Here is a 23,817-nt window from a genome sequence, read left to right on the forward strand (position 1 = left end):
CTTTTTTTTTTTTGCAGTGAGTGACTCAATTACATAGTGATAGCTCGTATTATCTGCCAGATATTCTGATCATGTTGTTCTGTGTTCACAATATATAAATAAATGTTTTCTTTCCAATTTCACTTGCTCTGGTACAGATATTCAAGAAATCTGTATAGCCTTATTGTGTTCAATGTTTCTTTCTGACCTCCTGCTTGTCTAGCTCAGTTCAATGATAAGGTATTGAAGGCATTCGCTTTGTTCTTTATGTATGAGGGTTCCTACAAACCAGTGGTGGTGGCTACATCCTAGTGTAAGAGTAAAGAATGAGTATCGAGAGTTAAATAATACCTGTTAGCATATGATGCTTCCATAATATGTGATTGGGTGAAGTGCTGGGGAATAGCAGCCAATCAGTCTACTGTGCTGCAGACAATTACTCTGTTATTCAAACTGCACTTCCATAAGCTGATTGCTGTGTGCTTCTTCATCCTGGCCTATATCTTACCTAGTGCACTAAATAGTTTCTGCTATGTCTGACAGAAAGGGTACTGGGAGTGGAGGAAGGCTTTTTCAGGGAACTAAAAATCAGTGAGACTACTATTTTTTCACTAGAATTTTGTAGAAGGTTATGTTCTTTTTATACCTATAAGGGTAATCGCTATAAATGTGTGCATTGCAGAGTGTGTTTGGTCAGAAAAATTTGTTGTTATTATTCAGTTTGCTTTTCCCCTCATTTTCAAGTGTTTAGTTGTGGAAAAATGACAGAATTGTTTTGATATTACCGCAACACCAACTTGATATTAGAAGTTTTTTTTAACAAGACAGTACTCTGAACATTATATTTTTGAATAGTTGTCAGAGAGAAATTCTTTTGCAATCTTGTCTCTAGAGAGAGGAGGAGTTCTCATAGCAGACATGACATTCATGTTCAAACCTTGTTTACAGTTCCTAATGAGAATGAATGTTTGTATTTTTCTGTTTAGTCACTTTGCTTATCTTTAATTTGTTTATGAAGAAGGACGAAATGTTCTGCAGAATGTGTGAAATATTAACGATTATTTCCCAATAACATCACTGCTAAATAGAACTCTGGTTTTATTGCTGAGATGTTTGTGAATCTTTGAAGAAAGGAAAAGTAGGGTTGTTTTTTCTCAGAGATTTTATTTTTAATGAAATGCCTGTACATGCAGACAGGTTTAATACTCTTAACTATAGTTTTAAACAATTGCTTTATCCTTTGAAAAATCTCAGCTGCATTTTCTCATGTTTGAATTAGCCAGAAGTGAACAGGATGAGTACAAAGAGACACTGAGAAGTTTGATTTGGCTGAAAACTTGAGAGCAGCCCACCAGCTAAATTTTCTATTTGACATAAAGGGGTCAGGTTGTTACCATGCAGTCTCATGCTGGCTACAGTGGTACCTGAGGAGCACAGAAAATCAATGGTGACTGACAGATGCTAGTTGTGGGTACAAATTGCTGCTTTTCTCATTCATTCCTCTAAGATGAAAGAAACTTGTGGCAGTTTTTCTGCTAGTATAAAATTGCTTCTGTGTGCCACTTCTGAGGTTCATTTAGCTTACAAAGGATGAAAAAAACTTGCTTTTCCCCCAAAAATCTTCCCATGCCCCACATACCTACAAAGGGTAGCATGTGACAATTTAGTGGTGGTTTCTTTTCCCATTGTTAGTTTTAGTGATACCAATATTTTGTGTACAGAAAAGAAACTTGAATTGATTGAAGGTTTGATGTAGCCAAACTCAAGACTGTAAATAAAACTGTAAACCTGCTTTGGGGAAAGCACTGACCCTAACAGGCAAATTTGCTGGGTAAAATGGCTGTGACAGTGCAGCTAAGCTGGACTTAAGCAAGTGGGTAACCAAAATGATGCAAATAGACACACACAAAACTTCTCTTTTAGAGTTGTAATTTTGCCAGGAACAAACTTTGAGAAAATTAGGTTCTCCTAATTAAGGACTCTTAATGTTGTTGTATGCAGTGACAAGTTTTTTCATTACTTCAAAATAAAAGAAAATAGTGTGGCTTACAGAATCAAGAGATCTGTTTGGTGTTTTGTTGTTTGTGGTGGGTTGTTTTGTTTGGGTTTTTTTTCCTCCTGAGGCACTGAAGCATCCATGTTGGTTGGAAAATAAACCCTCCTAAGCCTTAGACTATTGGTATTCTATTACTAGAAATACAGATAGATTAATTTGCTGTTGTGTGGAACATTGGGTAATGAATGCATCAAGAATTTGACGATTAACATTGCATGTGCTTTGAGTTTTTTATTGGGATTTGAGGTGTTTTGCCAGTTACTGGTTTCAACACAGTGGAGGACTAATCACAAAGATTTAGTAGTAAGTTTCTCCTCTATTTTCTGTTTATAGACATTTTACTATTGCTGAGACCATGAGCTGGAAATGACAGGGTTAGAGTAAGATTTGCATGTTGGTCAGTCAGTCCATGAGAGAGACAGCTGGAGGAGGGCAGGAACATGGTCCTAGAGTTTGGGAAATAAAGTATATCCACTTGAAACTGAATAATGTTAGCTCAGTAGTGAAACATAATGGTAGACTTTACAGGTTACAAGTTTGTTCATCCATGTTCCAGAAAGATGAACTCAAACTGTAACAGGTACACAGAATTATTCTGAACTTAATGAAAAGCCTTTTTGAGAAGAGACTGAAAAGAAATTGCTCATTTAACTTTGGACCATGAAGCTGACTGGACATCAAACAAATGGGAGGTAGTTTAAACAGAGAGGGAAAAGAGATGAGCTACTTAATGTAAAGGACAGGCACAGGAACAAATGGTTACAAAGTAGTCAGTCATGAATAAATTTTACGTTGGAAATAGAAGAAGGATCCTTGCCATGGAAGGAGTCAGGCTTTGAAGCAGCCTTTTAATTAAAGAAGCAAGGGCAAGAAATTACCAAGGCGTTTACATTATATGGTGCTGCTGATAGGGAACTGGAATTGAGAATAAGGAGGTCGATTTCAGGCTTACTTCCTACAAGCTTTGTTTTCTTTTCTGGGAAGGTAAATATAAGCTTCTTTCTCTTTCAAAATACAAAAGTAAAAACCATGATGTAGGAAAACCTTATGGGTTTGAGACCTACCACAGAGAGTAGACTGGTCTTAGGAATGAGAGTAACAGTTAATTAAATAATTGCCGGCCTGTGCCCTTTTGCTGCTAAAACAATGCTGTACGATCCCAAATGGATGATTTGGTTATATCTCAGTTCATGACAATGAGCAAGAAAGCTGCAAAAAGGAAACGTTAGGTGAATTTTTATTATGGCACAAATCAAAACTAGCTCATGTTTTTACCATAAATATTGAATCTGTTATGTTTTCTGATATAAAGACTATGCCACTCAGTCTAGTAATAAGTGCACAAGTGTTCAGGGAAGGATGGGTTTGTAAGTTACTAAACATTTCCTGTGTTCCCCAGGCCTCGCTGTCAGCCTGGCCTGGTGTGAGCTCAAGCTTTGACCTCGGGTGACCCAGTGAGGCTGCAGACACTCTGACACTCTGCCACCAGGCTGTTCTGTCAGCACAGAGCATGACAGGCAATGTGTCACAAAGCACAGCTGAGGAACTCCAAAACCCCCTTCTGACCACCACCTAGTTACTGCTTTTCACATGAGACTGCTGCTCCCACTGCATGAGCACTCATCTCTGTTCTTATAGGGGGGAGCAAAAGGTGCTCATTACAAGCTGAAACCATGGCCTGCCACCTCCTCAAGATAAAAGTCAAAGAAAGAAAATTTGTGCACTGGGCTGTCTCAGCTGGAAAAGGGGTTTAAGTCCTGCCTCCCAGCTGAGAATGGCTTTCAGTGAGTCCTTGCTAGCTCTGCTACCTCTGCATGTCAGTGTAAATAACAAGTACTGACTAAGTGGGCTTAAAATATAGACTATATTTTGTCTATATTTAGGTACACCAGGATCCAATCTCTAAAATTAATTTGTATCACAAGGTAAGAAAATGTGGCAACAATTTCTGTGAGTTCTTTCAAGTTGTAGACATATTACTGGGACCCCAGAAAGTGCACCTACACAACTAAAATCAATGAGCTTCTGCTGAAAGTCTTTTCATAAGGCAAAACCTCATAATTGTATGGTAAATATTTAGCTTTTAATAGCATTAATGACCTTGATAAAAGTAGTTGTAGGGATTAATGAGCACCTGAGGTTAATACAATCAGCTCCACCCAATTGATCATTAATTCAGAGCCTGTGCCCTAGATTTTGATCATTAGTGCTAAAATACAAAATCAATTTTACATGGTTTGGGGCACCTTTTGACCAGCAACATCAACAATACAGATTCTTAATTTTGAAAATGACCTTCCTGTTAGATTTTTCTCTTTTTCTTCCTTACATTGCCTTCTCTTCAATAACATGTAAGCACTTAAATGAAAATGCCAAATTTTAGCATGCTGTGTTTGGAAATGCCTGCTTTATTAAGTCCTGAGGCGTGTTGATAATAGAAGCATAACAGCTTTTACATGAAGCACTTGCAGATTCTAAAGTCTTACAAATGGCAGCTCTTAATGGTTTGAAAGTATTCTCTAAACACTTTGGACTGTTGGAATTAATAACTTTGGAGTGCAACATAGTATTAAATACGTTGGTTGTGTGCGTGCCCTGCACCAGTAGGTGGTGGTTAAGGATCTGTGTTCATAGACACTTGTGCTAATAGCTGTTTTTAGGAATAAATCTTGAACTTCTGGGAATTTTGAAAATACTAAGGTCTATTTCAGACAGATTCCATTACCTTCAGGTGTTTCACTGCAGACTACATTTAATAGTATCCAGCCTCAGGCTGAGCAGACAAAAAGGATGCCCCAGTATTGCTCTGGTATGGGATAAACATGCACAGGAAACAAATGTCAACAACCTCCTGAACTGTGTAACCTGAATACTCTTGCACCTGTGTTAGAACATGTCATGTATAAATTTGAATTTATCAGTTCATTTCTGTGATGGTGTGGATACTAAGCCTTCCCTCCCAAAAAGAAAACAAATATTCTATAACTAAGCCCCCTGCTACATGCAGATCAGATTATGAAGTAGGAGAGTTAAAGGAAATTAATAAGAACAGTCCAATTTTTAAAGTGAAACATGGGAAATGGGGTTCTTTGTCTCAATGCCCCAAGGTATCTGACCTTAGCTGCAGTAATAGATGCAAAAGCTGCAGGAATCTCATAGGATATCCAAACCTAAAACCTACTATTTAGACCTCATCGTGAAATATCCCACAGATAAAGTGTATTTGTTTTTATGTATACATATAGTTGAAATATCAGAAAGGCATTTTCGAAAATTAGTATTTTGCAAAAACAGCATTACTACAAGGCATCAAAAAAGCTATTTTTGTGTTTGATACAAAATACTACTTTATTTTACTGCAGAATGTGTTTCTCCTTAATTCCCTATATTTTGTTCAAAGTGTAGGAGTGGATTATTAGCCCATTCAATACAGATAGCCTAACATCCTTTATTTTCTGTGTGATCATAATTACATGTGAAGATTTTTATCAGATTAAAAAACAGGACCACCACAAACCCAAAGTGTGAAGAAAGGAGAGGAAATTACCTTACAGAAGATTTGTAAAAATGTACTTGTCTATTTCAGCATCAAGGTACACGATCTAAGAAATTAAAATGTTTTTCTTACACGTTTGAAAATAATTAAGCTTTATGCAGTGTTATATCATGGTAAAACATGTGCTTAAATTTTTCATTGCCTTGAAAATTCTGAGATCTCACACCTCTGTGGTAGATTTTACCATAAATGTCCTCTAAGTTTCATATTCAGTATGCATGTTAGTTGATAGCACGATTTGTTTCTACTTGGTCTAATCAGAAGCACCTAAAGATTTCAATTGACATCTGTTTTGTTTGGTCTTTTTTGTTGTTGGATTCATCTCAGAAGTACTTGAACAATTAAGTATCCTGACACTACTGTTGTACTGTGAGCAAATTTCTAATCAGTTTTTGATTGTGGAGTATAACACTCTTAACACTACCCCAGGTATGCACTCCCCTACTTAATTCAGCAGAGTCTTATTAATGTTATTTTTTATAGCACTGGTAGTTTTCATAGATGTTTCTCTATGGGATTTTTGTTTACTGTTTAAAATACATCTGAACATCTTATTCTAATTCATGCTTGTTCCTTCCCAGTGAAATGCTGGGAGGCTGATGAGGCTGTAAAAGAAATGGTGAATGCAGGGAAGGTGCAGAGAAGCCTCTGCCCTGCGCTCTGCAGCCCCATAAACAACTTGCTAACGAGCGTCGGGTAATGGCTGTGGATGCTAAATAATCTCTTTCCCTGCCATCGAGCGGACATGTTTAAAATATGGTGGTTTTTAAAAATTAGTCTTTCCAGGGGAAAACAAATAATTTTCTGTTTGATGTACACCACCTTTTTAATAACATTTTATGGTATCACACAGAGGAGAAAACAAAATAAATTCAGCAAATGTAGAAATCGATAGAGAAGCTGGTATTTCCTCCGGTGAGTAAAATCAATTACATCTTCAGAAGAGGTGTATCTTTAAAATAAATTCAAGCCCCCAAACAAGCGGGGCGGAGGGAGAAGAGCAGAGCAGCCATCCCCCCGCGCTGGCCGCAGCGGCGGCGGTGCCCTCGGGCTGTAGGTGTCACTGTAAACATGGCTCAGGGCCGCGCACGGCGCTGGCCGCCCGGCTGCCACAGCCGCCGCTCGCATGTTCAGCATGCTGGGGACATTGTGTGCCGGGCTGTTGGAGGCGCTGGCAGCAGAAGGTGACATCTGGTGACTAATGGGCTCAGATGCGGGGGCCGTTCCCAGCGCTCGGGCGGCGGCAGCTGCGGCAGCGCCGCGCGGGGAGCGGCTGGCTGGAGACGATCGATTCCTTCTGATTGTCCGGGAACCGCACCATGGCCCCACCGCAGACATGTGCCCAGCCCCGGGCTCCTGAGAAATGCACAGACCACCCAGCCAAGCGCGGCGCTCACTGCCAGCTCCTCTTGCGCTTATCGAACCCATCTACTTTTAAGGAAATGGCTCCACCCTATGAAACAAAGATGGACCCTTTCCAGGCACAGCCCGGGCTCGGCGCGATACTCGCGTTCGGCGGGCTCTGTCAGAGTCAGACCGCTCTGCTCCCAGCCTAGTCTCAGCTGCCATCCCCCCTCTGCACTGTGCTCAACCTGACCGGGGCTCTCGCTGATGGCGCTCATGTGTGTTAGGAGACGCACATCTGTCATTTAAACTCCCTGAAACAAAGCCGGAATGCGGGGCCCTTATTTTTCTCATTTGATCTGCCGAAGAAATGTGATTTATTTGTCAAATTCTTAGAAATGGCAGAGAGAAACCACAGGAAGAGCTCAATGTTGCAGATGGTGATAAAAACTCTTATTAGCAGGTGACAATGGAAAGCATAGACAAATTCATAGCTGAAAGTTAGTCTTTGCTGCAGAACGGATTTTAAGAGGGGCTTTTTGGTGTGTGCAGGGAAGGGGAAGTGGGCTGTGAGGTGGTCAAGGAGCAATTTTTCGTTGTTGTGCCCATTCACTACAACTAAAAGGTAGTATTTGGTGTTAGGGAGTCATGAAAAGAGCTGACATAAGAAAGGAAAAACTAGAACCTGAGAACAGAAATGTTTTGCTGTGCGTGCATACATACACGCACAGATAATTGCGTGATTTTCTATCATCCAAGCCTCTAGTGTGAAAGAGGGAGGGAGGATAGTCACAGGCATCAGTCCCATAAAATCTGCAAAAGCACTGTTCTTAATTCAGCCATCGGCTGTTCCGAGACCTCACGCAGAGAATTACAACGAAATTCTATTTTCAGACTGACAACCCTAATGCTGCTGTGTCCTTATGTTTACTTCGGTTAACTGTCAGCCCTGATAACGTGCACTGTACCACAGCTGCTGCTGTGGAAAAGAAAACCCTCAGAGTAGCTGCTTTGGGGGGAGGCATTTGAGAGAAATGAAAATAGAAAAAGCAGGGGAGAAAAAAAAAAAGAAAAGAAACCCCGCTTGTGTATCTACACAATGTGAGACTCAAAACAGAGATCATTCAACTCTTGTTTTCAGCACATTTCTTGGTTTTAGTCTTGGCTGATAAAATATTTAACAGCCATCTTAGCACTCAGCATAGCAATAACCAAAGAACAGTCAAGCTCTCGGCCCCCACTGAGACATAATCCAATGGCATGAAGTTTTTTTCCTTCTCTTCCCATATGATGTGTTGTCTAGCCTAGCTCCAGATTTTAATCTAAAATAAAAAAAAGCAACAACAAAGCTTCATTACAGCATGCCCTGTTCCTGAAATATACCTATGGAAGTTACAAATTGAACTGGCATTGCTACATTTACTGGTCAGCTTGCTGTGTTTGCCTGCTTTTAAAAATACAAATGAGGTTACTTCATGTCAGTCCCCAAGCAGGATGGAAATCCCCAGCTAAGATGGAATAATGTTTTTTCATGTGGACATAAATCAGAATGCAGTCTCTACTCCCAGGAGTGTGCTTTCTAAAAAATAAATAATAAAAAGAAAATTGGTGGAAAAAATCAACATGGGAATTCTGGTGAACAGAATTCAGTACCAGGTAGAAGATTTTCCCTGTCATTCTTTGCTCTCAAGTCAGGACCTGAATTGGAAAAACTTACACTCCAGCCTGCGAATTCTGAATACTAATTTTAAGATAACTGAAAGTTGTTTTTCCATGTGGGAAATTGGGAAAATTATAATTAAAAAGTTGCTTTTGCATCAGCTTTCCTTGTGATGATTCATACAGAAATAGAGTACATTAATTACTAGACTATGATATGTGATGGGATCTGAGTACTTTGTGTTTTGTTGTTTTTGGTTTGTTTTTTTTTTTCTTTTGGAATTGCTAAATACTCACAGCTCCCAATCTGATTGAGCAGTGTCTTTTCAACATCTTTGGAGAGTTGGCCTTCATAGCCTTTTTGTAAGAGGGAGCAGTATCACTTCTTGAGATTTTTATTAGATTTGTCATGGGTTTTGTTGTTTTTTTGTGTGTGCCAGCTGTCAGAATCAGGAAATTGCACCATCCATTTAGCTGCTGTTACTAAATAAGTAAATAGGCCTAACCCTTTCTGATGGGAAACTTGCCATTTGGCGAGGCTCAAAAACTGCTCATCAAATACCAAGCTCCCAATCTTATTATTTGGAGATGATATATCTTGATGAATTTTGTCTATCTAGGTTTTAATTCTGAATGAATCTTAGTAGTTATCAGTAAAGGTAGAATCAAGTGTTATGCTTTAGGATTACCTCTTGTTTTTCCTAGATGTTGTTATGCGTTGCATAGAGTGCCCACAGCTTCTCAGAGGGAGTTTTCTCATGCCAGGTTTTATGTATTGAGATGAATAACTTTTTCTCCTTTTATAAATTTTAGCTTTTACTCAGAATATCAGACACTCCTTAATTCTGGCTTACTAAATCTTTAGCATTTGCTTGCTCTGGAGCAGGGGCTTAAAATACACAGAAAAAGTTGAAGACCACTGGTAGAAGGAACAGATGAACACATAAGGAGAGGAGAAGAGAGAAGTGCTGATGAAAGACAATTATGAGATATAGGAAGGACAGTGGGAAGTAGCAGCCATTAAAGAAACCCTTTAGCAGAAGGAGCACAGACTGAGACTGGTGTGGCTCTACAAGCAAGGCTTTTTATGGTGTGGTATGCTTAGGTTATGACCTTAAAACTCAGATGGAGTTTTATGAGAAATCTGGCAAATTTAAAATTATTAAATTAGCTAAAAGTACACCCTTTCCCAAAATCTGAGTAACATTTTATTATTATTATTGTCTGGGATAATTTTAAAAATCTTTTTTCAACAAGTTCCTAACACTTGAGTGATAATGGAACTTCTTATTGAACTTATAAAGTAAGCCCTAAACCACTTTTCTATGTATATAAATTACTTAGATTTTAATGATAAATAAATTAGTCTTACAACTTAGTTCCTTTCAGCACCACTGATTAATGAGGGGAACTTAAGTGGTTGCTCAGCTTCCCAAGGCCTTTTTTCTTTTCCATGTATAATACAGTGAAAACTTTTATCAATTTTCATTCTCTGAATGAAATCACAGGAATCTTATTTCAACAGATTTCTTAAGATTATCTTCTTTCCAAAATAATTGACAGGTTCTCTAGGAAAGTAATTTTCTCCAGATAGTTCAGCAAGGCATGTTAGATCTATACATACATTGATATTTGCCTTTCTGTAGAGCCTGGATAGCAGTCTCTGTAAATCTTCTGAAAGGCATATTGCAATATATTACAATAACCTTCAGAGCTTTGTGTTCTAAGTCTGGTGTGTTTGTCTGTTCACTAGGGCTTTGTCTGACTGGTCCTCTTGTAGTCCCTTGGGAACTTGTTACTCCTATCTGTAAGATCTGGGAAATAGATCTGTCAGCCTCATACTGTGTCTTCAGGGGCTGATCCTTGCATTTTCTGTTCATTTTTCAAGTAACAAGGGCTTGAGATAGAGTGGTTGTGACCATGAAAGCGAGTGTAGGAGGCTTTTAGGACACAGCCAGACCTTCTGTATCCATCAGTAACAGCTGGAGAGAGATGGAAGAGAACATGTTCCTTTTTATGTGAAATGACTGACCTTGCCATGCAAAGCTAAAAAACTTGGTAAAGGGTGCTAAACTACTTGTAGTTGAGATTTTTTTATTGGGGGCTTGGTGAGATGATAAAAAGGCTAAAAGGATTAGGAATCAAGGAGGGTTTGTACAGTTCTCTGCATGAACCTGGCTCCATAGTGTGGTTTTTTGCACATAAAACCAAGTTTTCAGTGTTCAACATTGTCAGTTAAATGCTGGGGTGTTATTTCTGTGTCTATATTGCTAATAACCTACACTAATAAACGTGAAAGAAGGGTAAAAGTCCAGTAGGATTCTGACTGGATTTCTAATAGCAGAGATTTTGCTGAATGTATTGCTGTTGTTAGGACTACTTGATGCCTCTGCTAATCATGTGGGAGTGGCAGGGATAGAGTGGAGGCAGAGCTACTCTATCAAACAACTCAGTTTGAGGCCCACCTTGAATTAGTATGAGGGGAAAACTTCACACCAATTTGAGAGTTTGCTGTGGGAGTAGAGCCTTCTATTTACTTTGGATAAGCATGTGCTTATTTATTAGGAAGACTTCAAGAAGTTCCCATTACTTCCTGGGCTGCGGTTGCTGAGATTACACAGTGAGGTGATGCTTTGAAATCTTTCACTGAAATGTGCTCTTTCATGTGAAAGGAAATACTTGCAAAAGTACAGGCTGTGTTCAGTTAGGTTGAAGGTAAATTTCTCTTACCTGAATTGCTTTCTGTAAAGTGTTACTCTCCTTTATAGAACCTCTCCACCTCTTCTGCTACTGCAACAATTATAGATTATGTACCTGAACATGCAAACTCTCTATCTTGATGCAGTCATGTCTGTTGAAGATGATAGTGCTCTGAGAGAGAACCTTCAGTTTTCTGACTGGAATCTTCTTTTTAGTCCTTGTGTGAAGATAGCTATAAGCAAATACAATGAATGACTTAGTTTATTGTCAGAAATGTTTGTGTTATTCTGCAGTTATGAATGCTGCGCTGTGCTTTGCTAGACAAATTAACATAGTTAATAACACTACAATGATAAGGCTTTTACTGTTTACTGAAAAACATTTGGCTCTGGTGTCTCTGGGGATTCATTTGGAATATCTGTATTTTCACAGCTGCAAAATACAGGTGGCGTGGGCTGTTGTTGAATGAGTATGACATGTTTTTCAAAGACAGAAAAATGAAGTCAACAGTCACACGACTAATTGACAATCATTAGTGAGTTGATCTTTTGCACCAATTGTTGGTTTAAGGCTTGAAAAATCTATCATTATCCCTGACAGCAAAAATTAGCCTGGTGAGATTCCAGCTCTCAGTTGACTAATTAACTTTTCTAATGCTGATAGACTTCCACCAGGTACACCTAGGAAATAATAGCTGTGGTGAGAATCCTCAGATACTGCTTCATTTGAACGTAGTCCCTCTTGGGAACTATGGTGCCAGGAGATCACTGAGCAGTCTATCAGCACTGAAGGTGTTAAGTAGAGAGAACACTCTCTTGGTTGCCTTAGAAAAGAAGGTGGCCGTGTCTAAGCTGTAGTGTCTTATCAAAATTCCAAAAATGCCTTCTGGATTAGGGAGCTAGCAAATAGTATCTTAAAAATTATACACAATGTTGTAGATGCTTCTGATTTGTTTTTTTACAGACACTGTTATGTTTATACAGCAGAGTCCTTAAAAAAAAATGCTGCAAATCTGCTATGTTTGTGTTTCTACCATAGCTGAAATTGGATTTGTAATCCTGTACTTTTTGACTGTTTTTGAATATTACATTTCTGATTTTGTAACAGTAAAGTTCTTACTGAGAAAAACACTGTAATTAATAGAGTTGAATTAAGGTAGTAGAGGTAGACTAAAAATGATTTTTCAAGATAATGTGACTATACTGGTATTTCTTTAAATCAGTATGACCAATTGGTATTTCACAATAAGAATGTAGAGGTCTTTCAAGAAAAGCCTGACATTTATTTTCTTGACTGAGGATGCTCTAGCACAAATGGCACGTTAATAGTGGTAAATAGGGAAGTGTTACATGAGAGGCACTGTATGATACACAGTATCAAGATATGATGCACATCTATTTTATTTCTTAAGATTTTTTTGCTTCACTAAGCTAAGACTGAAAGGAAGGCTGTATTTTTTACTATTATCAAGTTATACAGTTTATGCTCTGCACCCTGGTGTCTGTCACATAATTTGGGCAGTCACATGGCTTTGTACTCTAATCTATTGCTATCACAGACTTTCAATGTCAACCTAATGAGTTGTAATCATTAGTTTTATGTTCAATTTGACCACATCTGGGTGTTCTGTAGGGGTGTACTTTCACCTAACTTATCACCCTTTCACACTGTACTTGAAATAGAATTTTTAGTGGAAATATTGGTATCTTGTTCAAATATGTTAGTACCAGACTTTAATGTTGGTTAACTACAGAAGTTCAATTTCAGGAACAACTTAATCAATGCCTGCTTGTGTTTATATAATCAGAGAATAATGTCTGAAGGCTGAAGTCCTGGGGTATTTTTCTGTTTCCTTTCGGTGACCTCCCCCACACCACACCAAAAGGGTTAAAAAAGGAAGCAAAATGCAAACCAAAACAAAACCCCAAAAACCAATAAAAACCAAACCAAGAATCAAAACCAAAAAATCCAAGCCAAAACTTGCAACCCACAAACCAGTGTGAAGATTGAAGGTTCAGGAGTCACCTTTAAGTGATCAGGAGTTGCTGGTCATATCCACCAGAATCAAGGCCATTACTCAGCGTGTAAATAAAGTGTGCCCCACGTTGCTGAGAGGAGAAGAATGTGTATCTCTGTCTCAGAGCCTCTTGCAGGGAATGAAAAGGATTTCCCGTTACGGAATCAGGTGATGGACAAGTTGAGAATATTTGTTTGTACTTTGACCGACAAAGCATATTAATAAAAGGATGCTTCCAGCACAGTGTGGCAAAATTATAGGTGAGAAACAGGAGGGGTCTGGACTGCCCAGGCTCCCAGTGCAGGCCCTGCCCTCCTCAGCTGCCAAGCTGCAACAAGCTGCAATAGAGAGAGCTGGACCAGCCTGGTCACCCTGTTCAAATGCCAAAGTGTTCAATCCTCTGTCACCTTTAAGTGTACATGTGACCTTTTGATGAATAAGAATTGGCATGTGTGTGCACTTAGCATTAAGTACATGGTTAAATGCCTCTCTGAATTGGAGTTTGTGTTGAAGGAATCTAGTCTTCACACAGTCTGAATCATGAGTATGTAAATGGCTGCTCTGTTACTAATGAATGATTGCAGTTCTTTATCTTAGAATGGTATAAAATTGTTTCTTGTGCACTCAGTTTTTTCAGCTCAGTGACTTTTTCACGTGTTTAATCTATTTGCCAAGCCCTTACTGCAGAAGTGTGTTCTGCTTGTGATTGGTTCTGTCCATTTGTCCTGCAGCCCTCAGTATGTGTATTTCTTAGCATGTGTTGGAGTAGCTGATTTGGGTAATTTGGAGGCTCCTTTTCCAGACTGTGGTTAAGTACAAAATTTTATGTTGAATCCATTCTGTGATTTAGGGGAAACCAGCATAAGGCCCTCAGCAGTTACATATACATTTAACTTGCTGCATGTTGAGCATCAATAAGTCTCATACTCCAACTCTGGTTGCATACCAAAGGCTTTCAGAGAAACAAAATGTCCGACATGAGACCTAATCCCTTAGATAATTGCAGATACTACTCTGCATCTTATTTTAATGCCAGGAGTTTCTGCACTCCAGCACTGGATACATCACTGACTCACAGTGTTGTTTTATAAATGTACCTGAAAAGTCTCTGTGAAAATGTTACAATCAGTCCATTTCCTCATTTGTAATATAGGATGTAAAGGGTTTATTTCACAGGAAAGGTAGTTAATGCACTGCAAAATTCGGTGTATTTCAAATTCTCTGTACTTTAGATACTGCTATGTAACTGGAATATATGAAAAAACAGTGTGCTTTACTTTTCATACAGTACCAATCAGCTTCCCTCTAGTTATTGTATCCCCTCCTAGCCCATTAATTAATTTCTTTCTCTGTGTGCTGGTTTAAAATTACCTAATTACCTGTAAACAAAGGGAAGCATGTTTCTCGGGTTTTTAAATGATGGAGTTTAATTTTTACTAATCTTATTAAATAATAATATTAATAAGACTTAACAGTTCTCATACAAAGAGAAAGAGTCCTCTATAGAAAACATGAATACATTTAGGCAGTGTAAAACAGCTTGAGCCATTTTCATTTCCACTGTGTATAATGTATTTTTTAAAGAAAATCAGACATGGGAAAATTAATTTTAAATTTATGATTTATGAGTTATTAATTCCTCATGACTAGGATTGTTTACATACTGAATAGTATGTAGGGAAAGACCAATTAGAAAGGTGTAGCTTTATCAAACTTGAAGAAGCCAGAATACCAGGCTGTTGCCCATTTTTTGGGTTTGTATGTTTGCTGTTGTTGGATTTTGCTTTGGGTTTTTGTTGGTTAGTTTTGACAATCAAATTTCCATCAGATTTCCCACGTGGGTATGTGTACTCTTAGATTTGCTCTTGGAAAGGCAGCATTTTAACTTTGATATTCCCTGCTTTATATACTCCTCTAGACCTCCTAGTAACACTTTAGCAGTTTTGTGTTTTGACTATATATTTAATATATTCTGTTGGACCACTGCTGTCTTAAATTCAGTATCTCAAATTCAATTGCTTTCCTGTAGCTCTGCTTCCCTTTCTGTTTCTTAGCATAACTTCTGTGCTGTTGTAACCAACTCTTGCTCATTCTTTCAGCCCTCCGCTGATTGCCTGTTTGATTTTGTGTAAAATTTTATTCCATTTGTTGCGCTTTTATTCATTTTGTTGCTCTTTTAAATATCTGACACCTTCTTTCTCTGTTGTATTTCTTTTTCCTGTTTCTAGTCTGGACTGTTGCCTTGAAACTGTTCCCCCACTTCCTTCCTGTTCTTAGCCCTTGGCCACATCTTGGGGCCTTCTCAGATTGCTTCCATGGCTCAGTCTTCAGAGGAAGAAGACATGGATATAGATCTTGGATCTGTAATATTTTACCATAGTTCTTCATTCATCATCTTAAAAGAAATTAAAGTTTTATTTCAAGATATGTACATTTTTATCTATATATATTTCTGGTCATTGTTGGAGCAGTGTTTTTCACAGCTCGTGCTTTAAAATTATGACTTCCTACAGAGAATGGTTTCAATTGGAAGAGACCTTAGAGGCACCTTCCACCAGACCAGGAGGATGTTCATCCAAGCTGCCCTTGAATACTTTCAGGAGTAGGACATTCACAACTTTTTGGGGCAACTACTCCCAGTGCCCCACGACCCACATGGGGAAGCATTTCTTTCTAGCACTTAATCTAAACTTGCCCTCTTTCACTTTAAGGTCATTCCCTCTTATTTAATGTGCCCTTTTCTGAAATCCCTCTCTGTTTTTTTTCTAGGCCACCTTTAGGTTCTGGAAGGTGCTATTGAGGTCTGCAGGTCTACTTGGAGACAGAGACTCAGAGTGTCCCATTTTCCCTGGTATGGACTATTGCTTCAGGCTTTTATTTTCTTTAGTTTCGCAAACATTTATGCTCAGCAAGGAATTTTGATAATTTTTAGAATCAATGGGGAGTAATGATCTTATCAAGTGCCACTGCTGTTGGAAAGGCCAAGTCTTATCTGAAGAACTTCATGCTGTAATATTCAAGTCAAGTTACAAAAATTCTGAGACATAAGTGGCACTGTAATATTTTGGAGTATTTTATGTGATATGAAAGTACCTGGGGATCTCTGATAATAAGATCTCAAAAGCTATTCAAGACTGTACTAAATTGCAAAGGGAAGAATACAGGCCTGAATATTATTCCTTCCTTAATGCCAGATGGATTAGTGTTATGATAATGAATATCCAAGGAATTAAAAGTGATTTGTCACTTTTTGTAAAGGGTTGCCCAGAATAGTAATCCATCGTTGCTTTTTCACAAAAGAAGCTTGATCTGTGAGTGTGATCTGAGATGGAATAAAAATGTGTATTGCCACTGTTAACAGAAATGCAGGGTAAGCCCTGGCAGTTTAGCAGGACTTGAGACAGGACTGAACTAAAACTTGTAATGAGATTACATTGGTTTACAGTAATGGGTTAACTTCCCTCCCAGCTGCCGTCATGCATGACTATCCTGTTCTTCCCTGCAGTGTGCAACAAGCAGATGGAATGGTCAGCAAGTCAAAATATGAAGTGTTGGAAAGGTCACAGTACTACAGGATGCTGTTGTCTTTCTCATCTGTCTTACAATTAGGGTGTCTTGTTCTTGTAGCAAGAGTCATAATGAGGACTCTAATGAATACACTGTGTATCTGTTCCTCTCATCCAGAAGCTGAAAACAAAGGACAGGTTGTACTAATGAGGGACCAGGCAAGGCAGCTTTTATTTATGTGGGCAAATGTTTCTCATTCATATAGTTGTACTTATACTTGGAATTCAAGAGAAAAAGAATTACTAGGTGAACTCTTGAATGAAGGGAGGGTTACTTAAAGACTGTTTTGAGTCTTCAGCTTTTTGAGATTGAAAAAAATTTGATCAATTAGCATTATTAAAAAAAGACACTTGCTCGAGATGAAGATGGTTAGGGTAATGGGCTTAGGTTCATGAGACTTGGGTCCTGGCTACAGAGCTCTTGTAGAATTTAGAGAAGATTATTCAAGGACCACTGATGGTGTTGGAAGATTTGAGAAAATTTCTGTTCAACTTGAGAGTTCTTCTAAATATTATGAAGCAGTTGCTGAGGGAATTTCTCTATTACTGAATAGATAGATTATGGGATAGTAGTGTTGGATTATATGTCTCTGTAAGCCTGGGACAGCAGTAGGTTGGTAAAGTTGAAGAAGTTAGCTATTCAAGGAGAACTTGCTCAGCCACCTGCTCTTAAAGGAATACGAGACAAGAGAAGAACAAACAAAAGACACATCATCATATCAGGACCGAAAGATGGATGCTATTTGGATGTAAGGAGAGATGACATTAATCCACACAGAGCATTTCTGCTGTAGCCACAGTAGTGCCCTTGGGTGATCTGAGAACAGCTGACAAATCTGTAGGCAGGGCTCTGCTGAGTGGCTGAAGCCACAGATGTGGCTGTAAGAGCTGAGCTTTCAAGGTGTGCCATCTGCAAAGCTGCAACATTATTTTGTTTTTCCACCTCTTTGCAGTTTATGGAAAGGTATGGATAAATTTGTACGTTCAGCCTTTATGATAGCCCCAAGATAAGGAAGCTCTCTAAGTTCACTCAGCAACTCTGGCAGCTCTGCTGGAATTCTCTGTTTATGAAATGGAGCAACGCTTCTTTCTGGCATTCAATACCAACTGTGGAAGGTGTCTTTTCTTAAGTGTAAATGGAAGTAATGAAGTGCTTGTCACAGCTTTTTTATTCTCTGTTTTGTTTCAATACCTTGGCTGTCTTTTAAACCATAGTTGCAGTAAGTTTGGATAAATTGTACCAGAGATCTATTACTGCACATCCTGATGTCCATTATAGCTGTCAGTCTGTGCAATGTTCTTGTGACTCACCAGGTAATCTTCCAGTCAGGTAATCAAAAGCACAGAAATATGAAATATTAATCTTTCAAGGCCCATGTTGTCTTTTGGTAATATTATAGGGTTATGCTTGTACCTATTACCCTCCAGCAAAAGTATTGCCTAATAATTATTCCCTAATGCACCTAAGAAGCGAAGAGGAGGAGAAATGCAAGTAGGCAGCCATCATTATTTTACCATGGTTACATAGCAGGTGAGTGGAAGAACCAAAGATATCATCTCATGTTTTCTTGTTTTCTGCCTAGGGCTCACGTCACTAAAAGTATCAGACTACACTGAATTATACTGTTGTAGATTTTGATTGGGGTGTACTTTTAAAAGTTTTTGATGATATACTGTAAATTCTTGCTGTCCTGTCATTTATGGTACAAGTAGTGCTAAACCATGTAAAATCATGAACGAAACTCTAATGTATGAACAGCAAGAGATTCATACACCGGCAGTACTTTCTATAAATAGAATTACAACAATAAACACAAACCAAGATATATATTAGAGAGTTGATAGTTCTAGTAAGGAAAATGTTAATGTTTGGGTTAAAACTCCATAGATATCATTCAGTGTTGGCTGGTTTTTATACGCACCACTTGAGCAAACTCCCCCATGCATCAGGGAGTGCCGTGTACCTGGCTTGAGGGGCTGATCCGCTGCTTTGAGACAGGAGCACTGGAATGTGAGGACTTTGCTATAACTGCATAAACATGGGTGATGTAGAAAAGCTATGTTTGTTTAAATCTGATTCATGGCAGAAGATTTATACAGTGATAGTGTAAAAAGGTTTCAAGAGTTATTTTTCTGTATAGCTCATCAGTATTGGAGTTATGTCAATAGTAGAAGCATCGGAGTTTTCCAAATATTTTTGTAAAAACTTAATTTTTGGTGAAGAGGGAAAATATCAGAAATGTACGTGGATGTTCTAGTCATATGGTGTATGTTTTCACTGTGCAGTTCGTGGGAGGAAACATGATGGATGATATACAAGAAAACTCACTGAGTTATGTTCTGCACTTTTTCTGAAACCTGTAGTGTGCCAGAATTCATTCTTGGTCTTTATCTCCCCCAGCTCACAAGCTGAATTTCTGTGATTATATGTTAAGTCTTTTGTGTTGTCATCAAAATGTTATAGCCAAATCAGGTTGTATTTCATACAGAACATCTAAAGATGAATGCAGGGAATCTTTCCATTGATTCCTTTGAGTCTCACTCTAAGTCACTCTTTAGAGCATTACAAGTAGAAGGTATGAAGGCAGGAGTGTATTTGCTTATCTCCTTAACCTCTTGAAATACTAGAGGTGGTTGAATTCTTGTAACTTTAGACTTTCATGAGACTTCTTTCCTTACCTCCCCTTTCCTCTTATCCAATTCCACACCTAACTCATCCCTCCCCAGTTTGATTTCAGCCCCCATTCTTTTTCACCATGTTTTATATTTTGTTCTCTGTCTCTTTCTCCCTGATGGGAGAAGGAAAATGATCTGATTAGCTTTACAAACTATGTTTTGAAAACAAACACAGGATGTATGGAGATAAATAACTTTAATATTTTTGTATCTGCAAAAGAACTCATTATTTGCTGAGCTTTCCTAATTTCAGGATTTTTCATTAGAGCATCCTTTTTAAAATACTTAGCCAATGTAAGTCCTGTAAAAATTAATCAGAGAACCAAGCTGATATTTCAGAATACTTCATGCTGTTAAATTTAATATGAAATGTCAAATCTCTCCAGTTTTTCAGGGGTTCTAAGTGGGGGTGGACTCCACTGTAGGATTTGACCCTGAGTTTACATAATCCCTGAATGGCAAGGTTTATATTCTTAAGGTTAAATCACACAAACTAATTTTCTCTTATAATTAAACTAGCAAGAAACACTCAGAACTACCAAGAGTCAGTTATTTACTTAGTTGAGTTGATTGACTTTTGCTATTGCCTCAAGTGAAGGGGAAATACCAACATGATCATGTTGGTCTTTGGTCACAAATGAAATGATTTCCACAAAGCTTTTTCAGGTAATAATACCTATTTCGCACTATTGTAGATATGCTAGTATTAGTGGGAAGGTATCCTGATATGAAAGGGTTGCTTTATTAGGTTACACTGTTGCTGTAAATGTTTCCTAATTATCTCTGTTGTGGTAAAAATCTGAAAAAGTGTAAATGGAACGCTTTGCATAATTTATAAAAGCTGAATGTTTCCTAATTAGTTCTGTTAGGTTAATGATACTGCAGCCTCATTTTTCCATGGCCCTAAGCAATAACCTTTACCCTCCCTGTTTTTCGCACTTTCTTTTAGTTCAAAAACGTGTGGTGACCTTCCTCATCTCAAATGATCTTTGACAGACATAATGCTTTGGAAAATGTTACAAATCCTTTCTCCCTTGTCCCTTTGGAAGTAAAGAAATGGCCTGCTTTATGCAGGCAGAGGTAAAGCCTGATTTATACAGATCCTCTGAAGAATGCTGGTGAAGTGCATTCCTTCAGTGTTTTCATAGAAACTGATGTGAGCTGCATTAGCAGGAGATGTGAAAATGGTGAGGTGGGGGAGAGAAAAACCTCTCTCAAAAGGATTCTAAAATAACATTTTGCATCCTCGAGTAATTCCCAGCTCTCCCTGGCAACCATTCATTTCTTCAGAACAGCAGAAGTTTGCAATATGAAAGTGGATTGGCTCGCTTTTCCCATGGGGCTCTGTATCTCTTCATCCACTGCCTAGGGTAAAAAGCAATGCATACGTTTACAATATAAATGTGATTTAATCGACCTCCCTGTCAGAGAGAAATGGCAAGCATATCAAACAAGCCCAAGATGTTAGGAAGAAAAAATCATAAATTATTCCAGTGATGAGTTTCTGAGCAGCATTTTGGACTCCTAGATGATTCTATGTAAAGCTGCTCCTTGAAACAATAATTAAGATAATTCTGTGTGACAAGGAGAAAAACGTTCAGCTTTGTATGAAATGTGCTTTTTGTTTAGGAAGCTGCACCTTCGCTGTATTGATGAGAATTTCCCTTAGCTGCTGCATTGGAAAGCTAAAACTAATTGAATGATTCACCATTTTATTTCTAAGTCTTTATTTTATCCTATGCAAAATCAGCTGGCTTCTAAATCAGGAAGGTGATAGGTTTCTTTGTGGGTGTGACTCTGAATATATACCAAGGTCTTGAATAATATTATCTTGTTTTAGTTATGAATGTAGATTTGTGAGGAAAAAAAGTATTTATTATTATTATGTGGATTTCTGTTGCTTGAAAGACACTTGAGTTTTCCTGAGGAGCTAAGGGGTTTTTAATGAGAAAGCGCTCATAGAATCATTATGCCCCTTAGTTTGTCTATAAGAACCCTTTCCATATTTTTTTTCCTATTGGCAGGCATAAAAGCATGGGGGATGTTATATGCTTTATTTGTTAAAAATAAAGGAAAGGTGGTAGAAGGATTCTTTTGGCAGATGGGACATTAATAAATACATTATTGAAGTATGGATCAAGCCACAGGCACCTGAGTCTGTAATTCCATACCGGGATCCAAATCTTTTCCTGCTGAATATCTGGTCACAGTTTAGGATTACTGGAGGGATCCAACTGTGTTAAATTTCTGCATACCAGAGAGATGCCATGACTGGATTTTCAGGCCATTTCACTGTCCTGACTTTGGCCATAATTTAAAATGTCATGCCATTGCATGTATCTCTTCACTACTCATATAATACTGCAGTAGTTGGTAGAAACTTTAGTTTTAACATATATTCTTTAAACCAGAGATTTGGCATTTTGCTGTCCTCTTGTTTTTTTTGTTTTTTTTTAGTTAATCCTTTTAATAATGCCAAATATGCCAAATGCTTCCTGTTGGCCCATGACCTTCATTGCACTACTTATGTATTGTTTATTATTTATTTTTCTCTTTTTTTCCCATTAGGAACTTAGAATTTTATTTACAACTTAGATTTAAATTTCATCAGCGTCATGGCTTGCTTTGCATCTTTGTGTTACAGCTCAGGTTTTGGTTAAAACCAGTGATGTTCTGGTTGATCTTTTCCAAGTAATTTGCCCCATTCTAATGTTTTGACCTGGTGTGCTATGTCTCTTTCAAGTTCATTTGACAGAATGTGTAGTTTTTGAACCTCACACTTCGATTCTTGGCTCTAGCCGACTTTGAATTACTGCCTTTCCTCCCCTTCTGGTGAATAAATTATAGTTCCTACCTCTTACAGGACTGTCATACTGTCTCCTTTGCTGACCTCATGTTCTTAATTCACTTCAAACTTCTTGTTATTTAGCTTAGTCCCTTGTATGGCTTTACTTTCTTCCTCTGTGGTGTATTTCCTTTTTGTACTCTCAGAACTCCCATATGTAATCTTCCCAGTCTTCTTTTGTACCTGATGTTCTACCTCTTGAAGGTTTTATAGCAGGCAAGACTCCAGTTGAAGTAATTAGTTCTGTCTTTCTGAGTTCTTCTTATCCTTTTGAATTGAATGTGATGATCCCTGTGTTCCTGCCCCTCACTACTGTGTGCATTGCTAAGCAGTCCCTGTGCTTCAGCCCACAGCTTCCCTGCTAGATTGTCCTGTCTGATGTGCTTTGGGGAAAAGGGGAAGTCTAAGATGCTATTTATCATTATTTTAACATGTAGGCCATCCCTCCTTTATCTTTTGCTTCTACTGAATTAGAGGTTGTTCTTATTTAGTGCTTCTCTCTGCCATTCCAATGGGTGTAGTGTCTTATTTGGTCTGCAGGACTCTTCTGCAGTACTTTGCGTATTTTGTCCAACATATTTCTCTCTTTGTCTCACACATCTCCCATCATGGATATTGTTCTACTCTCCCCCACCCCCAATGTTATCCCCAGTCTTTGTGCTTTAAAATACTCTTTTTCTAGTGAGGTTTTCTGTTCTGGACATGGTCTGCTCACAAGTAAATGGTGTGCATGTGCATCCCGTTCATGTCACAGTTCTACATTTGTAATACTTTTCCCTGCTGCCTGTGCCTCCATAGGCAGACCAAGCTGTCTCAGGGCTCTGTGCAGACTTCATTAGGTGTAAAGTTAGATCCATCTGGTTGTTTGGTTTGTCTGTATAATCTAAGGCAGTATTACTGCAGAGGGTGAAGAGCTGGAAATGTCTCGGGTCTCCACAGCATTCAGTTTGCACAATAAAGAGGAGGGTATGGTATTTCACTTATGGTCCTGTTCTTTGCAATGCTGTTCTGAATGACATGTCTTGGTGCAGAAATGGGTGCTGTAATGAGCTGTAAGAACCAGCAGTTGGTACTAACCACCTGCTCCCAAAAGATGCTGGAGACTGGGGGTAGAAGTGCATGGATGAAGATCAGAAGCACAGTCCTCTGTTTTGTTAGTGCATTGGCCTCTCAGAAAGGAAGGTGACTGTGTCACACTGCCTAGTGAGCTGTGGCAGATGAAATAGTGTGGAAATCCCTCTTTCTCTGAGCTTCCATTCTTTTTCTTAAAGAAAGGTTTTCTTCTAAAATGTACTGTGTCACAATGAATAGATGCTGATGGCACCTGGTGTAAAATAATTGTGTTGAATTGGCGTGCTGAATGAATCGGATGCTGATGTTGTGCACTGCGATGATCATAGCAAGAAATCTTAAGAGCTT

The sequence above is a fragment of the Molothrus aeneus genome, chromosome 8 (assembly GCF_037042795.1).
Source record: "Molothrus aeneus isolate 106 chromosome 8, BPBGC_Maene_1.0, whole genome shotgun sequence".
Classification (NCBI taxonomy): Eukaryota; Metazoa; Chordata; class Aves; order Passeriformes; family Icteridae; genus Molothrus; species Molothrus aeneus.